At 42.8% G+C, this 20,862-nt stretch overlaps 1 pseudogene; it reads right to left on the reverse strand.

The window, feature by feature from the left end:
• Positions 1-5,852: 5,852 nt before the first annotated feature.
• Positions 5,853-20,433, reverse strand: LOC131477931 (spermatogenesis associated 6-like protein; annotated as a pseudogene).
• Between the last annotated feature and the right edge of the window lie 429 nt (positions 20,434-20,862).

Genomic DNA, 20,862 nt, shown 5'->3' on the forward strand with positions numbered 1-20,862 from the left:
AGGAGGCAGAGGCTCACTGCATCTCTGGTTGGTGACAGAGCTCCCAGGACACACACACAGAGAAGGGACAGGGTTTCCTTCCAACACCTCCCAAGCACTTCTGTGATGGGCCCACGAAGCTGCAAAGGGCAGCAGTGGCATCCAGCAGTGTGGTCCTGGCACCAACAACTACAGGACATGGCCTGCTGCTCAGATCTGCAGAGGGGTAAGGAGTGCACCTGACTGAGTGACCTTGTACTGAGGAGTTACTGAATACACCTGGAACTGATGGTGATCCAGCACTGGGGCCTTGGCCAAATTCACACAGTAACATAACCATCAATCTTCTCAGATTACACTCTTGAAACGAACCACCTCTTTTAGGGGCAACACATCATTTGCAACGCTTGTTAAAAAAAAAAAAAAAAAACTCTGATAAATTTGGATCCTACAGGCTTCAGTGAAGTTGGGCTTGGTCTGGTGACCTCAGAGAAATGGTGCCTTTGTGCTGTGACCTCTTCTGGGAGAGCCCTGCTTCCATGGAAGCGATTTTCCCAGGAACCTCTGTAATGCAGATCCTGGGACACGTGCTAAAATATGGTCCAAGTTTTCCAGGACTCACAGCTGTGAAGGTCAAGAGAGAGATTATGAACTGAGGAAAAACCAATTGGACCTTTTTTTTCTTACTATTTTAATAACAGATCTTTCCAAGATAGTCCAAATGTTAACACAGCACACAAAATTATTCCCATTAATATTTACCAGAAAAGAAAAATGAATTCTCCACCGTAATTCAGGTCCCAACATGATGTTTCAAAACAGAATTATTTGAATACAAAGAGTTAAAATTAAATTAAGCAATAGAGTTATCAGATCATACAGCAAAGAGAAAAATAACCACAAAAATGAGAAAATTTTAAAACTCATTACATTAAGAGGTTTTGGTCAAATCATTAATTTTTTTTTTGTTGTTCACAATCATACATTTAAGTTTTTTTAAAAAAAACCTAAATGTTGTAATGTTCTCAGTACAAACTAAAAGCTGTCCAGAAAGCACATATTTTTTTTTTGTTCGCGATCATACATTTTAAGTTTTTTTTAAAAAACCTAAATGTTGTAATGTTCTCAGTACAAACTAAAAATTAATTTTTTTTTAAAGGAGCAGTGACTAGGATGGAATGTCAATTCATTCAGCCTGGTTTCTTTCAGCTACAAATAGGAATCACCCTTTCCTGAGAATTGGAACATAATCTTAAGGAAACAGATAATTTTTGATGATGACTTAGAAGTGAGAAAGAGGGCAAACCAACACCCACTGCTTCACAGACTGGAGAAGCCTGTAAGTACGTGGAATTTAAGCCCACTATCTGCCTTTTAAGGATGGAACACTTATTTGAATGTTTGGCTGAAATTCTAAAAGACAAATAAGCTTGGGGATTTTTAAAATTTATTTTCTTTAATTATTTATCTGAAAGGCAGAATGCCTGAGAGAAAGGAAAAAGACAGATCTACCATCTGTTAGTTCACCCTCAACCCCAAATGGCCACAGCAGTTGGGCTAGGCCAGGCTAAATAAAAAAAAAAAATCCCTGGTTCCCCTGTAGACAGAAGATGCCATGTACTGGGAACCATCATGTTCTGCCTCTTACAGTGAGACCACCAAGGAGCTGAATGAGAAACAGAAGAGCCAAGACTTGAACCAGTCACTTTGCTATGGAGTGAAGTATCCCAAGTAGTGGCTTAACTCACTCAGCCCTGACATTTTCCTTCCTGGTTGGTACAATAGATCAATTCCTGCAATCATAAGACATGTGGTTTTCACTGAATCTTGAACATTTCTGAAAGAGTATTAGAGGATTGTCTAATAGCTCATTAGGGCTCCAGTGACGAAACACCCTAAGCTGAATAGCTTATACCAAAAGAAGTCTGTTTCTTGCCTTCCTAGAGTTCAAGGTCAAGGTGCCAACAAATTCAGAATCTGGCAAGGACCTGTGTCTTGGTTCACAGCTGGCACCTGCTCTCAGCATCCTCACATGGGCAAAGGGGCAAGGAGCTCCCTGGGACCCTTCTCATGTAGCACTAGTCCCATTCGTGAGGGTCCCACCCTTGTGCCCTCACCAGTTTCCTAAGAACCCACCTCCAAATACTCCCACCTTAGAAACTAGGGTTTCCACATACAGATTTTGAGGGAACACAAACTTAGACACTGTAGCAGGCCTAGTAGAGAAAACTGCTATGGTGAAAAACTGCTATGGTAGACAAAAGCTTCAGTCTTCAGGCCCCCTTGTCTCCGCACTGCCAAAAACAAAGGTATCCCTGTTCCCCCATCACCTTACCCCTCTCTCTCACTCCTGCTCCCACAAACTGAATGTGTCTTCATCACGGTTCCCTACTAATTACTCTAAAATCTGATTTTGGCAGTCATATATCTGCAGATCCTATCTACTTTAAGTAACTCAGAGGAACATTATAATAAAGTTTTTTTCTCCTCATACAAATTAAGAATTGCTGAGAAGAGAAGGAATAGCTTAAACTATAGCTAGTCTCCTCTTAGAAATTTGTCATGAAAATTCAACTTCTACAACAAGACTGGAATTGTCCAGATAGAATGCTCTCATTTCCTAAGTTTTTAGTGAACTCCATGTAAATATCAAGCCTAATACTAGAAAATAAACATACAGCTATAGAAGAAAAATATGAGATTTACCAAAAAGAGAAAAACAGTTTGGCAGTCTATGTACTCAGAGAAATTGTCAGGTTATACCTCTAAATAGCAACATGCTCTACTTCCTATGAAATTTAGGTTCAGAAAATAGAACTTTGCAAGAGCACATCTACTCCCAAGAATGAAGAGACATCCTGACATTTTTGTTAGAATTCTGAGAACTGTTTTCCCAATTAAACAAACAAACAAACAAACAAACAAACAAACAAAAAGCACCTGCTACCTATTTCCTATTCAAACTCACAAACTAAAATATTTATTTTTCTAGCTTGACAAGAAAATATGAGCCCCAAAGAGGAAACACTTTAATCAGTACTCTTACCTGGGCACAAAAGGCTGAGTACAGAGTTTGACTTATTAGGTTAGACCCCAGTAACTCAACCAACAACACAAATCGATCATTTCTGGAAGGATGCATCTGTTGTCTTGATGTGCACACTTTTCGTGATCTTCCTACAGCTTGCCTTCCTCTTTTCCTGGGAAAATTGAAACAACAGAAACTACATGTGGTCCTCAATAAGTGGACCACCAATACAACAGGAGAGTAAAAAAGAAAAAAGTGTACTGCCATCAGCTTGACATTGAGCTAGTCTACCTTGGGTCAAGTTAGGCTCTGAGCCGCTTCCTCTGTTTCCAATGCAGAGTAAGACAATGAGCACCTTGGACAAGTCACTTCACAAAGGTGAAGGAGGAAGAGTCATGGAGAAAAGAAGGAACTGGGCCACATAGTGGGAACTACTGAGTTTCTCTCTGGAATCTGTCTTCCCAACACACAGGCGGCATGACACACGACCCTGCAGTTGGGATCCTTCCCATGTTTACTGGGATATCAGTGTTTTTCCTAAAACCTAAGACTACCAAAGTCATGCAAAGGTTTCACAACCAAGACAACATACATGAGCCCAGTATTTCAGGATCCCTAGTTCAGCATGGTTCCAAAACTCAAGGGGACAGTATGAAGAGCTTGCAGGGAAGACCTACCAGCATATTCCATCAGGTCGAAAATGGACTATGTAGGACATTCATTTTCCAGGACAGAATCTAGGTTATTTTTTAGTTCTTACCTCCTCTCAGTCTCCTCACATCAGTGTCCACATATCAAGGCTTTATTATGTAGCCTGATGTTACTTATGTTGAAATTCAGTGCAACTTGCCATTGGTAATTACACAGGCTATGTCCCAAATAACCTCCTAATAAACGTCTACATGACTGTTTTTGCAACCAGAGATTAAATGGTCCAGAATCTATCCTTCAATCTACCAAGCTGAATGTTCCAATGCCAAAGCCCACAGACCAAGCAGTTAATGAGCTGTCCACCATGCCCCCATGCCAAAGTCAATGGGGCAAGGCAGTCTGTGCCCCACTGTCTGCTTAACCCTCCAAGCCGACTTTCAGGTGCATGGCTACAGTGAAAAGCTAGCAGACCCTCACATATTCCTCTATCATGTAAGACAGCTGGCAGTTATCTTACTGCTGCTGGAATGAGGACTGCACAAAAGATGTTGCAGCACCCTAAGGGAAGACATTCAAGGGCAGTGTCTACAAACCCTTCCTGGGTTCCAAAGGGCTCTCCTTCAAAACCCTGTTCTCTCTTCCCAGTGTTCTACTCTCAGACACTCTGGCTTTGGAAAAGCAACAGAATGCAATGGTCAAGTGCACGGTATTCACAGCCATACCACCCAAGTTCATATTCTCAGCTCTGCCACTCACTAGTCATGTCACCTTGAGCACAGCACCTAAGCTCGCAGTACCCCAGTTTCCCTCTCTGTAAAGTGCACCTAGCTCATAATGTTGCTGTGACCATTATAAACCATTTACTACCTATAAAATATCTAAACCAACTCTTCCCACTTAGGAAGCACATAATGAGAAGGAGTTGAAAGGGATAGCACCAGAAGGGTGGGACAGGAGCTCCCCAGCTTCACTACACCTCCCCCCTAACAGAAGTCCAACTTAGAGCTATCCACAGGTGAGAATAGCACCCTAAAAGATAAAAGTTAATGATATTCTGAACCTGGGTTCGGAAGGGGGAAAGATGAGGACACCTAAGAAAGCACGACACTTCAAAATAGTTACTTGCCACCTACCTGAATTCCAGAGATGCATTAAACATTTACATATAAAACATATTAACTGAGCAAGGCAAGCATTTGGTTGCCACTTGAGACACCTGCAGCCTGTTGTAGAGTCCCTGGTTCAAGTCCCAGCTAACTTTACTTCTGGTGTGGCTTTCTTGCTATGCTAATGTACTTCCTGGGAGGAAGCAGGTGACGCCTCAAATAGTTGGGACCACAGTGGCTGGGACTGGACCGAGCCAGATCCAAGAGCCAGAAGCTCAACCCAGGACTCCCACATGGCTGGCAGGAATCCAGGTTCTTGAGCCATCATGTATCATTTACTTTAAGTCGCCCAGACCCACAACATGACCACAGGTCTGACACTGTCTTTTAAAAACAAAACAAAACAAAACAATACAGGACCTGGTGCAGTAGCCTAGCAGCTAAAGTCCTCACCTTTCACATGCCGAGATTCTATATGAGCACCAATTCTAATCCAGGCATCCCCACTTCCCTGCCTGTGGCCTGGGAAAGCAGGCCAGGACGACCCAAAGCCTTGGGATCCTGCAACTGCGTAGGAGAGCTGGAAGAAGCTCCTGGTTCCTGGCTGCAAATCAGTGCAGCTCCAGCTGTTGTGGCCACTTGAGGAGTGAATCATCAGATGGAAGTTCTTTCGCTCTGTATCTGCTCCTTTCTGTGTATGTGACTTTCCAATAAAAATAAAATAAATATTTTTTTTAAAAAGCAAAACTTATTTGTTTAGGTAGTGTTAGGAAGAGAAAGATCATGTACTTCCATCCACTGGTTCGCTCCCCACATGGTAGCAATGATCGGAACTCATGGTATGTTTCAGTTCTGAAATGGAGCATTTTCTCCCTTCCCTACCTCTGCTAGGAATGTGCCCTGTACGGGTCTCACCCCAACCCTTCTGAACTCCAACCCAGCCTTGGAGCTTCTTGCACCTGTGGCCTTTTCTGAGAGGAGGAGCTCAGCTTGGAGTGTCCATCTACTATGCTTCACCCACAGCATTCCTGCCAGCAGACGCTTTATCACTGTCTGCTTAATGCCTGTTTCTACTGCTGCACCAAAACTCAGACTCGGGTGAATGGCTTATCGCAGGGCACACCCATCAACATGCAGTACCAGTTGTTAGCAGGTGCTTCCTGAGCGACTGAACTCATGCCTTCATATTCTGGAGGGAGCAGAGAACCAAAGCCGAAACTCGTAGTTCTAAGTGTCCTTAACGGTGATAGGAAGAAGAGAAACACAGACACTGTTTTCTAAAACTGCTTAAGGGATTTTAGCAATTTGGATGAAATCCTTCTCTCTGACTGATGTATGAGGAACACCGGAAATGACAAGAACAATTGGAAAATTCAGTTGTTTTCATGACTGCAACTGCCACATGCCAAGGACCACCAGTGCAGTTGCCCTTCTGCTTAGTTCCAGCTCCCATCTCAGCTCTCTCCATAAACAAACACATCCCAAGGGTGTCGATGGAGAGAAGACCCAGAGTAGGACTGTGTTTACACAAAGCCACTAGCAGTGCAGGATAATGACTCCCAGGCAAAGAAAACAAAGTTCCAAGCACTGCCATGTCTAAGATCACATGTGCACATACATTATTTCCAGGCTCCCTAACTACTTTTCCTTTTCTCTTTTTTAAGATTGATTTTATTTATTGGAAAGTCGAAGTTACAGAGAGAGAGAACTTTGATCTACTGATCCTCTCTCCAAATGGCTGCAATGGCTGAAGCCGGTCTGGTCTGAAGCCAGGAGCCAGAAGCTTCTTCCAGGTCTCCCATGTGGGTGCAGGGGCCCAAGGACCTGAATCATTCTCTGCTGCTTTCCCAGTCCACAGGCAGGGAGCTGGATTAGAACTGGAGCAGCCTGAACTCAAACTGGCACCCTACATGAGATGCCATATCCACACGTGGATGCCATGGCATCAGTCCCTCTCCTAATATGTTTCATATAATGGTGTCTGTGCTGCAGCTCAGCTTGCAATGCTGGCTTTCCATATGGGTGCCTGTATTAGCCCTGTCTACTCCACTTCTAACCCAGCTCCCTGATAATGGCCCTGGGAAAGTGGTAGATGGCCTAGACGCTTGAGTCCCCACACCCATGTTGGAGACCCAGATGGACATCAAGGTATTGAAATTAGCCTAGCCCAACTTAAGCTGTTGCAACCATCTTGGAAGTGAATCACTGGATGAAATAGTTTATTTTTCTATCTCTATATAAATGTGCATGTGTGTGTAACTCTGCCTTTCAAAGAAAAACAATGAATCTTTTATTCAATGTCAGTAAACACAGTATCTATGCTCCAGTGAGTTCTCTATTCAGTTTACAACCAACATCCCAAGGTCCAGAAGGAATATACATTTTTTTCACAACCAGGTGTCAACATTTCAGTGCTCCTAGAAAAGGTTTTACTGTCTGCAGAACACAAGGCACTGTGCATGGGGAGAGAAAGGGGCTTGCCACTGACATTTCATGGAACAGGAGCTGATCCTTCGGGCTGGAAGTTCTGGAGTGCTGGGAGGTAGCAAATGACATTTCCCGGTGGCAGTAGGTATCCCCTTGGTTCCTGGGTGACAGCTTGCCCAACTTCCTGGAGTCTAAAGGTGACGGTGATCCTCTCCTTAAAATGATGCATTCATCTGGCTCTTTGATAACATGAGTGTCAACAATACACTTATATTTTTTGTTTGAGGTTTTGTTTTGAAACTTTTGTGGAATGTAAAGCTGGGGGTGAGGTGGGAAAAGAAAGAGGACTAAGGGGAAGGATGATAAAAAATGTGGGTCCAGAGACCTTCTGTAAATAGATGAGGGGTGAGGATACAGACAACCAGAGGTAAAATGTTCAGGAGTCAAAATTAAGGGAAAAAAATTACTGGAAGTCCCTACATTTCCAAAAGCAACTCGTACTCTGAACTTCTGATATCTGAGGACTGGAGATTCTTGAGCCTGAGACAGACATAATTTCTCAGCAAACTACTTAAATTCTATGCCACAAGAAGCACAATGCATTGAGTTCTCTTCACAACATCTATTCTCATCGTGTTACATAGACCAACCCTTCACTTTTACAAATTAAAGTTTGAGAGCAAGGAATTTATCACCTTCACATACACAGGTATTTGATCAGAGAAAAAGCAATGAATGCCACTGCTGATTAAGCAGGTATTGGGTCTACAAACACCCTTCTTGGTAAGTTACCCTGCAAATTAAAAGAGCTTATAAGAGAGCAGCAGACCAACTACCCCCAAGCAAAGTCTACTGTGGAGCCTGAGTGCCTGACCAAACTAAAACAGCTATATCTGTGTACTCCCACTTCTAATTGGAGAAGCCACAACACATGACTTTGGATAGTTGGAAACAGATCATTTTACAAATGCTACTTCTAAAATTACCTTTACATTAGCTGCAAGGCTGTCAAGAGAAGAAGCTAGAAGAAAGAGGAACAAGTGTTTCAATGATTCATGAAAACCATTTAATCCCATAACTGCTGTTATATTGAGACCACAGCAGTACAAAAATATTAGACATTGAATCATTACAAACTTAAACGCTTATAAAGTACAGTCACTTGTAAGTCTTCCTTGGGTCACCGAAATTCTATAGATGAGTCTCTCTGACCTCTTGACATCAACAATGGAGCTACATAAGTTCAAAGTGAAGTGAGAAGTTCAATAATCCTTCCACAGCCCACAAAACTCCTGTTTACCCAAATGATAGCAATGTGGATCTAATACAAGTTGGAGCCCCTTCTCCAAAATTCTTGGGACCATTAAGTGTATCAGATAATGAGTTTTGTTGGATTTTAGCATATCTACATATGTAGGATGATATCTTGGACCTGGGACTCAAATGTTAACATACAACTCATTTGTATGTCATATATGCCTTATTCGCATAGCTCAAAGATGATTTTACACAATGTTTTTAGTGCCCTTGATTTTTACTGCATCATGACATCATGTCAGGGATGGATTTTTCCACTTGTGACATTCTGGTGATGCTCAAAAATTTCAGCTTTTGGAGGATTTTGAATTTTTAGGTTATGAATATTCAATCTTCATAGAATTCCTATACCCTGTCTCCTCTGCCATTGTCTGTGGGGTTTTTTTTGGGGGGGTGTTGGAGAGGATTCTATCTTTGCCCAAGGCTAGACACAAATGTTCAATTGAGACAATGAATACATAAGGGCTTGGAGAAATCTAACAAGGCAAAAATGGAAATCATTATGATGACTCTCTAAATACATAAGTGGACTTAAGGCAGAATGATAAGAATAACAAATAAGTGAAGTAGTAAATGCACACAGAGAAAAACCAAGATTAAATTTGATCTTTTCAGGTTAAAAAAAAATCTGAAATGTGTCATTTGTAAGGCATCCTCCAGTGTGGATGGTGCTTACACAGTCACTATGGATTTTCCTTCACTAATGATCCCTCACCAACTGGCAGTAAAAAGAACAACCAAAATAGTGGCTTCATGTCCTCTGGACCCATGCATATGTAGGTGTCTGTTTTATCTAAGAAACCTTCATCTCTCCCACCCCAAGCTGTGCAGAGAAGCAGCAATGTCAAGGTCCATTTTAGCTATGGCTACAAGTCTGCCCTGTGGCCCTGCAAACCCTGGCCACTGGTCAGCAGCATTCTCCTGCCCAGGGACCTCTCTTGGCTCCCTGGTTAGTGTGGTCCATGCTCCAGCAGCATCAGCACCATGTAGAAGTTCGTACTTCAAGTAGGATCCCACTCGAAGCCCAGCACTACTGAAGCAGAACCTGCAGTTGAACAAGATCCCTGAGTGAAACATGTTCGAGTCTGAAGAACATCGCTTTCATCTACCTTAGGCCAGGAGGAGTGAGCTGACCTGTGATGTAAGCCAAGGTCTGGCTTGAAAGCTACAGGGATTCCAAGGACTTGAGTCCGGAGCTCTGACTGTGTTCCTAAAAGTAGGTATTCCAAAAAAGTAGTGTGTGACCCCTACACAGATCATAACTTCTCTGCCAGGATTAAGAGGTGACAGAGGCCAGTATGCTGCATGAATCTCTTTATACCCAAGCCAGCATTAAGACCAGCTTGTCCTCCCCAGGAAAGAACATTGATTGTCACTTTGCTTCCCTGTGACAGTCAAAGCAGTGTTGCTCTCTGGGCTTTGGGGGTGACTTTCAGTTCAAAGATCTTAAATGGATTGGCAGCAGTGGTGAAGCACATTCTGCTCTCCTCTGTCCTTGCTCAGCTGCTGTAACAGAGTACTGGCTTGGGGCATCCCAAGAGACCCTGCAGCCCTTTAAAATGTCAAAGCTTTAAACCTATTCTTGGGAACTCTGTTAAAAGGGATGGCCCAAGTACCATCCTACCAGCAGGCAAAGGATTAAGGTCACCTCCAATGCTGTCTGGCCTAAGCATTTGAATGAAGTTCAAGAATGGGTGAACTGCCACACCCTTCACTACATCACCCACATCACTGTCAGCCATCCTTCCCAAGGAAGTCTCATTACACAGTTAGCATATGGTCCAGAGGACTTGCCCACATCTTTCCGCAGATCTGAGAGGGTTACACAAACCTCATTAAGACTTTCATTGGACTTTTGCACTCTCACTTTCTGGTAACTGTACAAGGGAGTTTACCAAAAGCTACCTGTATAACCTGACCATCCTTTCAAGCCTCCCAGGGCAAGTGCGGGCTCTGATTAGCAATTCTACTGACACGAGTCCCCCTTTGCCAGCCACATCAGTTCTCAAATGAACACCTTCACAGAGGACACTGCTCCAAAGGAACCTGGCCTTGGAAACTGCATAGTGGAAGGGCATTTAGGAAGCAGGCCCACAGTTTCCAAACTTATTCATGATTACACAGAGCAAAAGCAGGACCCACACAGGCAGAACAAGAAAACGCAAGTACCTCTTCTCATTGGAAAGGGAAAGTTTGAAAACTCAGATTTTCTTTTAGACTTCCGGGAACAGTGCTCTGAATTATTCTCACCAAAAGGTTTTGCACTGTCCACCTGCAAGGGAAGAGTTAACAGTTTAATCTCCTTTCTTCCTTTCTCTCCCTCTCATCATAGATATTTTCAGCAGCAACATTAAAAATCAATAAGAACTTTGGGCTCACGTGTTTAACCACAAATGGAGGTTTGCTTCCTGCAGAGATTCTGCAGTAATTTCCAAGGGTGAACAGAGCCGGCTGCTGCAGGAAGCAGCGTCGCATGCAGTACGGAGAAGACACCCCGGGGTCCACGCTTGCAGGCAGCCTGTCCAGATGACTCCGTCTTTGCTACCATCTTGGTATTGGTGTTATTTAAGGGGAATATTGGTCTACATGATGGTGATAAAGGTCTTTGTGACTTATACTTTTGTTCCTAAATGTAAAATATATATATATATATATATATATATATATATATATATATATATATATATGTATTTTTTTTTAAATAAGAAAGAAAACTCAATCAGGATATAATTATTAAATTGACTTTTTTTGAAAGTCAAAATTACAGAAAGAGAGAGAGAGGTCTTGCATCTTCTGAGTTCACTCTCCAAATGACCACAGTGGCTATGGCTGGGCTAAGCCTGGTACTCCATCTGGGTCTTCTTCAAGGGTACAGGTGCCCAAGCACCTGCACTACTTTTCCAGGTGCACTGGCAGGGAGCCGGACTGGGAATGGAGCAGCCAGGACTCAGATCAGCACTCCTAAAAAGTACAGGCATTATAGGTGGCGGCTGAGACAACTGCATCCAAAGTTGGCCCCCCAGTAGACATTTCTAAAACCAAAGTAGAAGACAGAACATTTCAGATGTATACAAAATAAACCTAAGAAAGAGTATTTCTCTACTTATTTTTTTTTAGTAGTATGAGCTTAAAATCACCATTGGGAATCAGCATGATGACACAACAAGTCAAACTGCTACTTGAGATGTCAGCATCCCACACAACTACTCAGTTCCCAATCCACCTCTTCGGTAAGGGTCCTGGGAGGACAGTGTAAAATGGTCCAAATGCTTGGGCCCCACACTCATGTGAGAGCCCCAAATGGAGTTTCTGGCTAGCGGTTTCTTCCTGGCCCAGCCCTAGCTTTTGGATTACAAGAGTGAATCAGTAAACAGAAGCTTTCTCTCTGTTTATCTCCCTCTCCCTTCCTTTCAAATAAATAAGTATATATTTTAAATCTTTAAAAATCTTCTGTATTTATAACCACTCATATTACCTTGTATGTAAAAAGTTCATGGAAGGGGGTGTGCAGGAAAATCCTCAACACCATGGTGAGGAGTGACTAATCTTTGTGTCCCACCCAGCGAGGCATGAGCCAATCCACGCCAGCTCTTTCCTGTCAGATTTCAAGCTCTACTTTCTGTTGTTTGTCTATTTATTTGAGGGTTTTTTTTAGTTTGTATGATTGTTTTTTTGCTGTGAGGGGTTTTCGAAGCGATCCCGATGGTCACCGCGAGGAAGGGCGAGGGTCCAGAGTTGGAGCCAGGCTCGGACCAGAGAAAGCTCTCCTCCCTGGTCCCGAAGGACATTTATTGTTCTTCTGTGTCTGCGGACCGCTCAGGGCTTCTGGTTGTCTTTCCGATGACGTTGGTTTCTGCGCGGTAGTGTTTGGACTTCTTCCATCCCCTGCGGAAGCTCCGGTTGGGGGTTGGTGACCTCAGAGTACTCAGCCTCCAAGGGCATCCAATTCCCTGTGGCCTCCTTGGCAGTTGGGGTATAGTCCTTGTTGCTCGTATTAGTAGTTTGTGGTGACAAATGTCTTGTTAGAGTTACAAGCCAGTCTAGATTATCCCAAAATCTGCCAAGATCAACAAAATTATACTTCAACACAACAAATGGCTAAATACTAAAATGAAATAGACACGAGACAGCTGAATGGTACCCTATAGCCTTTTCAAGGTATATATATAGCAGCCGGTCCGGTCCTGTATATAAACTAAAATTGAGATGTCAATGAGCTAATCATGGGTTGTGGTTAGGACTTGTTCTTTTTTTTTTTTTAACATACTGGTTACTCAAAACTATGTCAATTCCATAATATTGCAAATTGCTGTTGATGTTATATTGGGACTCTTAATTGACTGTGATGATAATATACCAGCTCTGACTTCGGACCAGAAATGGTCTCCCCAAGAAACTGTTCAACCCATCTGGACAATAAGTAGCTGGACTCCATGCTTAGTATATGTTTGCAAGGAAAGAATCTTGATTGAATTTGAACTGTAATGCTGCATCAAGGTGGAGGAATCCACCAGGGGGGAGGAGAGGGGGAGGGGAGGGGGATTCCCAGAGCCTATGAAACTGTCACATAATGCTAAATATTAATAAAAAAAAGTTCATGGAAGGGGCCAGCACAGTGGCTCCATGGACTGAACCTCCACCTACAGTGCCAGCATCTCATATGGGCACAGGTTCTGGTCTCAGCTGCTCTACTTCCAATCCAGATCCCTGCTTATGCCTGGGAAAGCAACAAAGGATGACTCAAGTGCTTGGGACCCTGCACCTGCATGGGAGACCTGGAAGAGGCTCCTGGGTCCTGGCTTCAAATCGGCTCAGCTCTGGCCATTGCAGCCATTTGAGAAGTGAACTAGCAGATGGAAGATCTCTGTCTCTCCCTCTCTCCAAGTCTGTCTTTTCAACAAAAATAAACAAACTTTTCAAAAAAGAAAAAATGGCCATGATAACCAGTGCCTGGCAGCTGTGAGTGACAGATGTTCTGGCCAAAGACCCACCTCTGCCCATCCTTGAGCCAGGACCTTACTTACCTAAGCTTTCACATAGTTCCCAAATACATTTAATAGGACCATCTCACATAAATGTTCCAAAAGAAAGACAAACAGTTCATGGAAACTAGAATTAAAGGTAAATTTAGCTTGGTGCAAACATTTTAAAAATCCATATATATGAGGGAGTTGTCAAAAAGTTCTTGAAAAACACATGTGAAAGAACTGTGTATCTATTTCAAAAGTTTTTGCATTAAACTAAATATCTTTCAAGACCATTTTTCCCATGAATTCAAGTATATTTACTGTTTAAGTAACAAGTAGATCTACATGTATTGTAAGAAAGATGGGATCAGGCATTCCCTATCACAGATAGATGATAGATAGATAGATAGATAGATAGATAGATAGATAGATTTTGGCATGCACTTGGGTCCTGCAATTTAACTTCAATAAATTTATTACAAAGATATAGGATGGTTGATTGTATAACTACCAAAGTGTTTATCATAGCTTAAGAATTAGGAACCAAGAGTATTGGTGAGCACGCAATTGCCCCTTGGTTGCAAACCCACCTCACCTCTATGATACAAGGCTTGTAATTCTGCAAACCATCCATTGCCATCCGTTATTTTGCTGGGCTCTGCCACCAGAGGGCACCAGAGGCAGACGTCAAGGCAGCCGGAAAAGATGGGCTGGCTGGCTGAATTTCCATTCTGTTCAGCTTAGTAGCAGCAAATACCTCTAGTTTATAACTGCCCCCCCCCCCCCAACAACAGAAGCAGCCTCGTTGCGCCCCTTCAGATATAACCAATTCCAGAGCCACCTGCTTGCTCCCGAAACCATTCCCAGCAGTCCAGCTTCCTGAGTCCAGCTTCGGAATTCCCAGGAAGCCTGCACCTTCATGTCTGGGAGTCTGTTCCTCAAGCTTCCAGACTCTTGACCCCAGCTAATTCCTGCAGGTCTTCTCCGTGGGTTCCTTCAGCATCCCCTTTATCCTTCAGTCCTCCAACCCCCGTTTAGTCACTTTTTTTTAACACTACATCATTCTGTTACAGTAGCAATTACAGCTGGATTTCCTAATTGGATCCTGACTGATACAACAGTTAAATACTCAACAAAAGGAAGATGACTGGACAAACAAGACCCGGTACACGGTGGAATACAATGAGATCGTGAAAACCTTTCGGGCATACAAATACTTGAGGACTTGAGAAAATACTCAATGACAATAGCAAATAAAAACAGAAGGTTCTAAAATAATAATGGAGTACAGTATGACCCAGTCTTTTACAGTAAAATTACATGAGTGTACGAAATAACTTTAAAAAGTCACACTTCAAAATGATTTTTTAAGATCAGATAATTTGTTTTTATTTTGTCCTTTATACTTTATTTTCTAATACTGTAAAAACATGTGATATTTTTGGTGTAAGAGAAAGAGAGTTATTCATTTAGAAAGGAAACATGGGGTGAGCAGTGGGTTCAGGATTTAAGATGCTGTGTGGGACACACCCACGTTCCACCATATATGGCCTGGCTTCAAGTTTCAGTGTTGCCTCTGAGGGCAACTTCTGCCATCCAGGGCAAGCTGGATCAAACAGGCTCGCTCTAACATGGTAGGCTGTGCAGGTGCAGTTTTGCAATAAGCCAAGTTTGAGTTAAGATTCCTTCAATTTGGAGAGAAAATTCCCACTCCTTCTATCAGAGCTTGTATCATTGCCATCATCGTCGTCAATATCGTTGTTATTATACTTACCAGAAATCTGTTCCTGTGCAGAGGCACACACTGTCGGATGGCTGTCCTTGTAGCAAACTCTAGTTTGGGAGCAATACCCTATAAATAAAATAGCACAAAAGATGGAACTAATATTTACTGGACACACTTCTTTTTGCCTGTCTCAACCTGACTTGCAAAAACTGCTCCTGTGTGTGGAGACATAATCCACACACATTATCTGAAAAGCCTGGGAGATAAGAACAGCTGAACACTTATGTAATGTGCATGATGCACCTGACCCTGGCCTCAGGAGTTGGTATTTGTTTACTCATTTAGCCCTGATGAAACAGATCCTTGTACTCTCCATGCTACGTCGATGCTGGAGAGCTGGATTGAGTCCCACGCTTCTGTCTTCCAATTGGCCTCCTTCCTTGACTTATAGATATTTGGAAAATTAACCAGCAAATAGAGTGTCTTTCTATATTTCTGTCTCCCTACTTTTGAAATAAGCAGATGAATAAATTGATAACCTTAAAAATGATACCACAGAATTAAATGATATTACCTGGGGGGGGGGGGCAGGATGAATACAGGTTCCCCACCACCGCCATCTATTTTTAAAAACTTATATCAAACCTCTGTGTTCAGTAGCTCCATTTCCAATACTTCATTTTGTTTCATAAACTGTTGCTATTTTTACCTTACCCTGCCATTTCAACTGCTGTGTTAGCTATGTGAGAATACTGCAAAAAAGTTCACAGGAAAGAAAATGGAACTGATTTGTATCCCAGTTGCTCCATTTTCCATCCAGCTCCCTGCTTGTGGCCTGCAAAAGCAGTAGAGAACAGCCCAGAACCTTGGGACACTGCATCTGTGTGGGAGACCCAGAAGAAGCTCTTTGCTCCAGGTTTCAGATCGGCTCGGTTCTAGCCATTGTGGCCACTTGGGGAGTGAACCAGAGGATGGAAGATCTTTCTCACTGTAAATCTACCTTTCCAATAAAAATAACATGCATATTTAAGAAAAAAAAATAAACATGGATCTCAAGAGATCTTTATACCAGAATGAACTTGTCCTTCTGATTTTGTATTTTTGTTTGATGGAGGTAGGGGAAGAGGGAGAGAGTGAAGACAGAGTTGTCACAGGAAGCACGCTCACTGGGTGGTTCCCACCCCAGCTGGGAGCCAGCAACTCAGTCCAGATGCCCCACACGAGTGGCAGGAATCTTTGCCATAGTGCCCACGATCTGCACCAACATGACGCTGGGGCCAGGAGCTAGAAGCAGAAGTTGATGTTGAACCCAGGCATTTCAATGAGGAATCCAAGCACGTGAGACCTTAAACTTAGCCCTTAAAATTCCATTTTTCATAACCTTTCCAAGTACCTTCATCTATAGTCTATTCTATTCAATTCTTCCAATCCTGTAAGGTTAGCTACAGTTATCAACATTTCATTTTAGAGACAATAAAAACTGAGCCGTGCGCAAAAGCTAGAAGTAATTTGAACATTCTTCACATGAGTAATTCATGTTCTATAATGAAATCTACTCAGCAATGACAAAGAATGGGTTACTGACACACACCCATGTAGAAGAATCTCAAAGATTATTCTAAATGGCTGAAGTCAGTCTCAAAAGTTACCTGGCATCTGGCACCCTCAAAAGGACAGAACTACAGTCTTGGAGTACAGAGTGATAAAGGGTCGGAGCAAGTGTGTCCATAAAGGGGGAAACTGAGAGAATTTAGGAGATGATGTCTATATCCTGACTGTGGTGAGTTTCACAGATCCATACATGTGTTTCAATTCATGAAACAGTCTACCCCCAAAACACCATTTACTATATGATGATTTTAACTATTGTGTCTCTCAGAGATTTGAGGCTTAGGAAGACACGAAGCAATTTTCCCAAGGTCACATAGTTTAGAATGGTGCAACAGGAACAAGATGCAAGTCTTACTATGTCCCACTGTCTCCAGTTGACCCCATCATCAGCTCACCTGTAGCCCCTTTGAGCATGAACCGCCCCCCCCCCCCCCCCGAGCCCAAGGCCTCCACTGGCATCTCCCTCGGTGGATCCCACTTGGTCATGCATTTCTTGTTTCAGGGATGCTTTTTCTTTCTTGTTTCCTGTTGAAATCCTACCCATTTCTCGAAGGTTCCTCACCGGGTTAACCCATGGTGCCTCAAGTCTCTGCTATCTCGCTTTCATCGAAGGCATCTATACTCCAGGTGTTTCTAGAAAGGATCGGCACCTGCTGCAACTCTAGAGGAGAGGAAGGCTAGCATGAACTGCATGCTTCCTACACAGGTCAAGTGTACACAGGGGCTTTCACATGGGTGATCTCGTTTGTTCCTCGTACAACCTGTGGAGTGGAGACAACTGAACCCCCATTTTATACATGAGGAAAAGGCTCCGCAATGTTGAGTGGTTTGCTCAGTGTCACCCAGCTGGGGCTTAGTAGAGCCAGTGTTTGAAACTCAGCCACAGGCCTAGCGTGGTAGCCTAGTCGCTAAAGTCCTTGCCTTGCACTGGGATCCTATATGGGCACCGGTTTTAATCCTGGCAGCCCCACTTCCCATCGAGCTCCCTGCTTGTGGTCTGGGAAAGCAGTGAAAGACAGCCCAAAGTCTTGGAACCCTGTACCCACATGGGAGACCTGGAAAAACCTTCTGGCTTTGGATTTCAGCTCTGGCCATTTGTAGCTACTTGGGGAGTGAAACCGTGGATAGAAGATCTTCCTCTCGGCCTCTCCTCCTCTTTGCATATCTGACTTTCCAATCCAAATAAATAAATCCTTAAAAGATAAATAAAATAAGAATAAAAGAAGAAGCTCAGTCACACTCCAGAGCCCACTTTCTTTGCCTGACCAAGTTGTGAATTAGCAAGCTTGCCTCCTACACATTAGCTCATTCCTGTACACATTTCATCATTTAATGCAACAAATCCTTCCAGTGCAACCTACTTCCTTGGATCAAGGGTGTACAGTATTCCCACAGGAGTGCAAGGTCTGTCTGGGAACTCTGGGCTGATAGCCACAGAAGCCCAGCTGGTAGACAGGGTCAGAAAATCCAGGGAAGTAAAGGATAACGAGTATACAAAAATGTGACTCACGCAGCCTCATCTCTTATCAAGACTGACCATGCCAACAAGAGGGGAGGGGAGAGTTCCAGGGTGTGCAGCGCTACTGGAGGAATCACAAGGTCCTCACTGGGGTGTCACGCCCCAGATGCCCCATGAGCCAGATGTCTGAGCCTGAACGACTAGCCTCTTGAGATACAACCTTGTTGCAATCTTTATATTGCATTGCAGGGAAGTACTACTGACTCTCACAAGACAGTACAATAAACACCGATACTAGCATTCACATTTGTTTTGTACTTAACTACACAGCAGGCATGACTGCAAACAATACAGATACGAGGATATATATACATATAATGTGTATATTTATATATAATGTGTACATGTATTTATTTCATGTTTAAATTTATTTGGAGTGTATATAATACAACAATTCCCACAACAAGGAAAAGCACTGGGATGGTGAACTAGAAGAAATATAACAGCAGCAGCACAGAGAGGCACACACAGCTCACCTGGTACCCACGAGCCAGCATGACAATCCATGCTCCTCCACTTGCAGGCTCTGAGGACATTTCTGCAACTCTCTGCACCACCGTCCCCAGCCACAACATGGCGAAATGACAGTAGCCACCTGGCAAGATGAAGGAGAGCCAATCGTGATAGCCCATGCAGTGAGCACAGCTCAGGGCCTGTGATTCAGAAAACAGAGTGGGTAACTGCTCTTCATAAAAATCCTTACCATTTGGTTCATTTTGCCTGAGAGGACATTTGAGAAAGACGTAGCCCTTCTATTTTTTTCCCATCATTTCAAAATATCAGGTGATTAATTATGAGCATCGATAATTTATTTCTGGGATATGAGAATGTTTCTACAGATGCTTAAAGCCTTTCTCTCATGATAATCTACTTTTACAAAAATATTCTACATACAATTTCCCATAGGATATATTCATGACTGATGCCCAGAAAGTTAACACTTGAGAAAATGACATTTCTTCTCCTCTTGCTGCTTAGCTTCATATGAGCCCAATACTCATAGAAGACTTCTATTACACAGAAAATATAAGCAAACCAAAGACAATTGAATGTCCCCTACATGACCCTCATCCACCTCTTTCCCCTTTCTGTTTCTCAAGAGGAATAACCCAGTAACTCAAAATAATAAAGGCAGGCAGCTCCCAGCCATGATGGCTGTATGTGACCCAAAAAGGTTGCAGAGAAAAGAGTGATAACAGAGGGCTTAATGCTCCACCTTTTGGGATTCTGATTAGGAGACTGTACTAAATGTTTGCCATTCAAAGTGGCAGAATCAGAAACTTTTGTTGTCATAAGCATCCTGAAAACAGACATCTTGTGTATTCCACCTGCTACACTGCTACCAACAAGGCTGAGATAATGCTACTTCCTCCAATACTAACAACAGCAATTCATGGGGCAGGGAAAAAGTTGATTAGTCAATATGCACTTTATAATATATAAAAATATGGCTTTTATAATGACTATCCTTCTATTTAAACCTAAGCCTTATAAAAACACATTCAAGTGCTGAATCTTTTAAGATCCTTCAACAATTAACAATAAGCCTCTGTCAATTTCCTCTTTCTAGTGGACAACAGAATACCTGCCTTGGCTAATAGGAAATTAAATAAAATGTTAAAAAAAAAAGGAAAAATGGGAAGCAGAAAATAAAGGAGTAGTAACATCACTCTTACGGCTACTTTATTTAGTCACAGCGGCAATGACTAGATAAATCTTTCTGTTAAGCTGCAATCAGAGGTTGAAAGAACAAGCCTTCTATAAAACTACATGACAATGCAAGCAGGGCAATGATTTGGCCTGATAAAATAATGAGACTTCCATCTCTCAGCTCAACAGTGAGGATCAGCATGATTCATTCACAATCTAGAGTTGGACACCCCAACAGGATCACCAAGCAGAACTCACAGAGGATCCAGTCATTGAGAATGCTAGAAGGAATAAAGCAGTCAAGTCTCAAGAAGCTTTCCCCCACACTGGAAGCCTGGACGGCCAAGACTTCACTTACTGGAAAACTGATGGCTGCCTTCATGAGCACCTCCTGATACATCCCAGGGTGTGGCATTGTCAGCGTGGGCTCCGGGAAAAGAAAATCCCTTATATTTTTTCATAATAAGCCAACACTTCCCGTGCGAAAGCAAGCAGCAAAGGCATAAGTGAACATTTGTACATCCCTAGTCCTAACACAGGTTTGAACAGAGTTGAAGTGTATTTAATACAACAATTCCCATCACAATGAAAAGAGATGGGATAGTGGACTAGAATAAATATAAGATGTTTTGATACAAAACAGATGCTTTGATTCAAACAACATGTTACTCCAGAAGAGAATAATTTCTGTTTTTAACTCATGGAGAATATTCCATGACCCCTGTGCAATGGCTCAAAGGAGAAATCCTCCCCTTGTGAGCATGGGATCCCATTTGGGTGCCAGTTCATGTCCTGGCTGCTCCACTTTCCATCAAGCTCCCTGTTTCTGGCCTGGGAAAGCAGAGGATGGCCCAAAGCCTTGGGACCCTGCACCCATGTGG

The sequence above is a fragment of the Ochotona princeps genome, chromosome 22 (genome assembly GCF_030435755.1).
Source record: "Ochotona princeps isolate mOchPri1 chromosome 22, mOchPri1.hap1, whole genome shotgun sequence".
Taxonomy (NCBI): Eukaryota; Metazoa; Chordata; class Mammalia; order Lagomorpha; family Ochotonidae; genus Ochotona; species Ochotona princeps.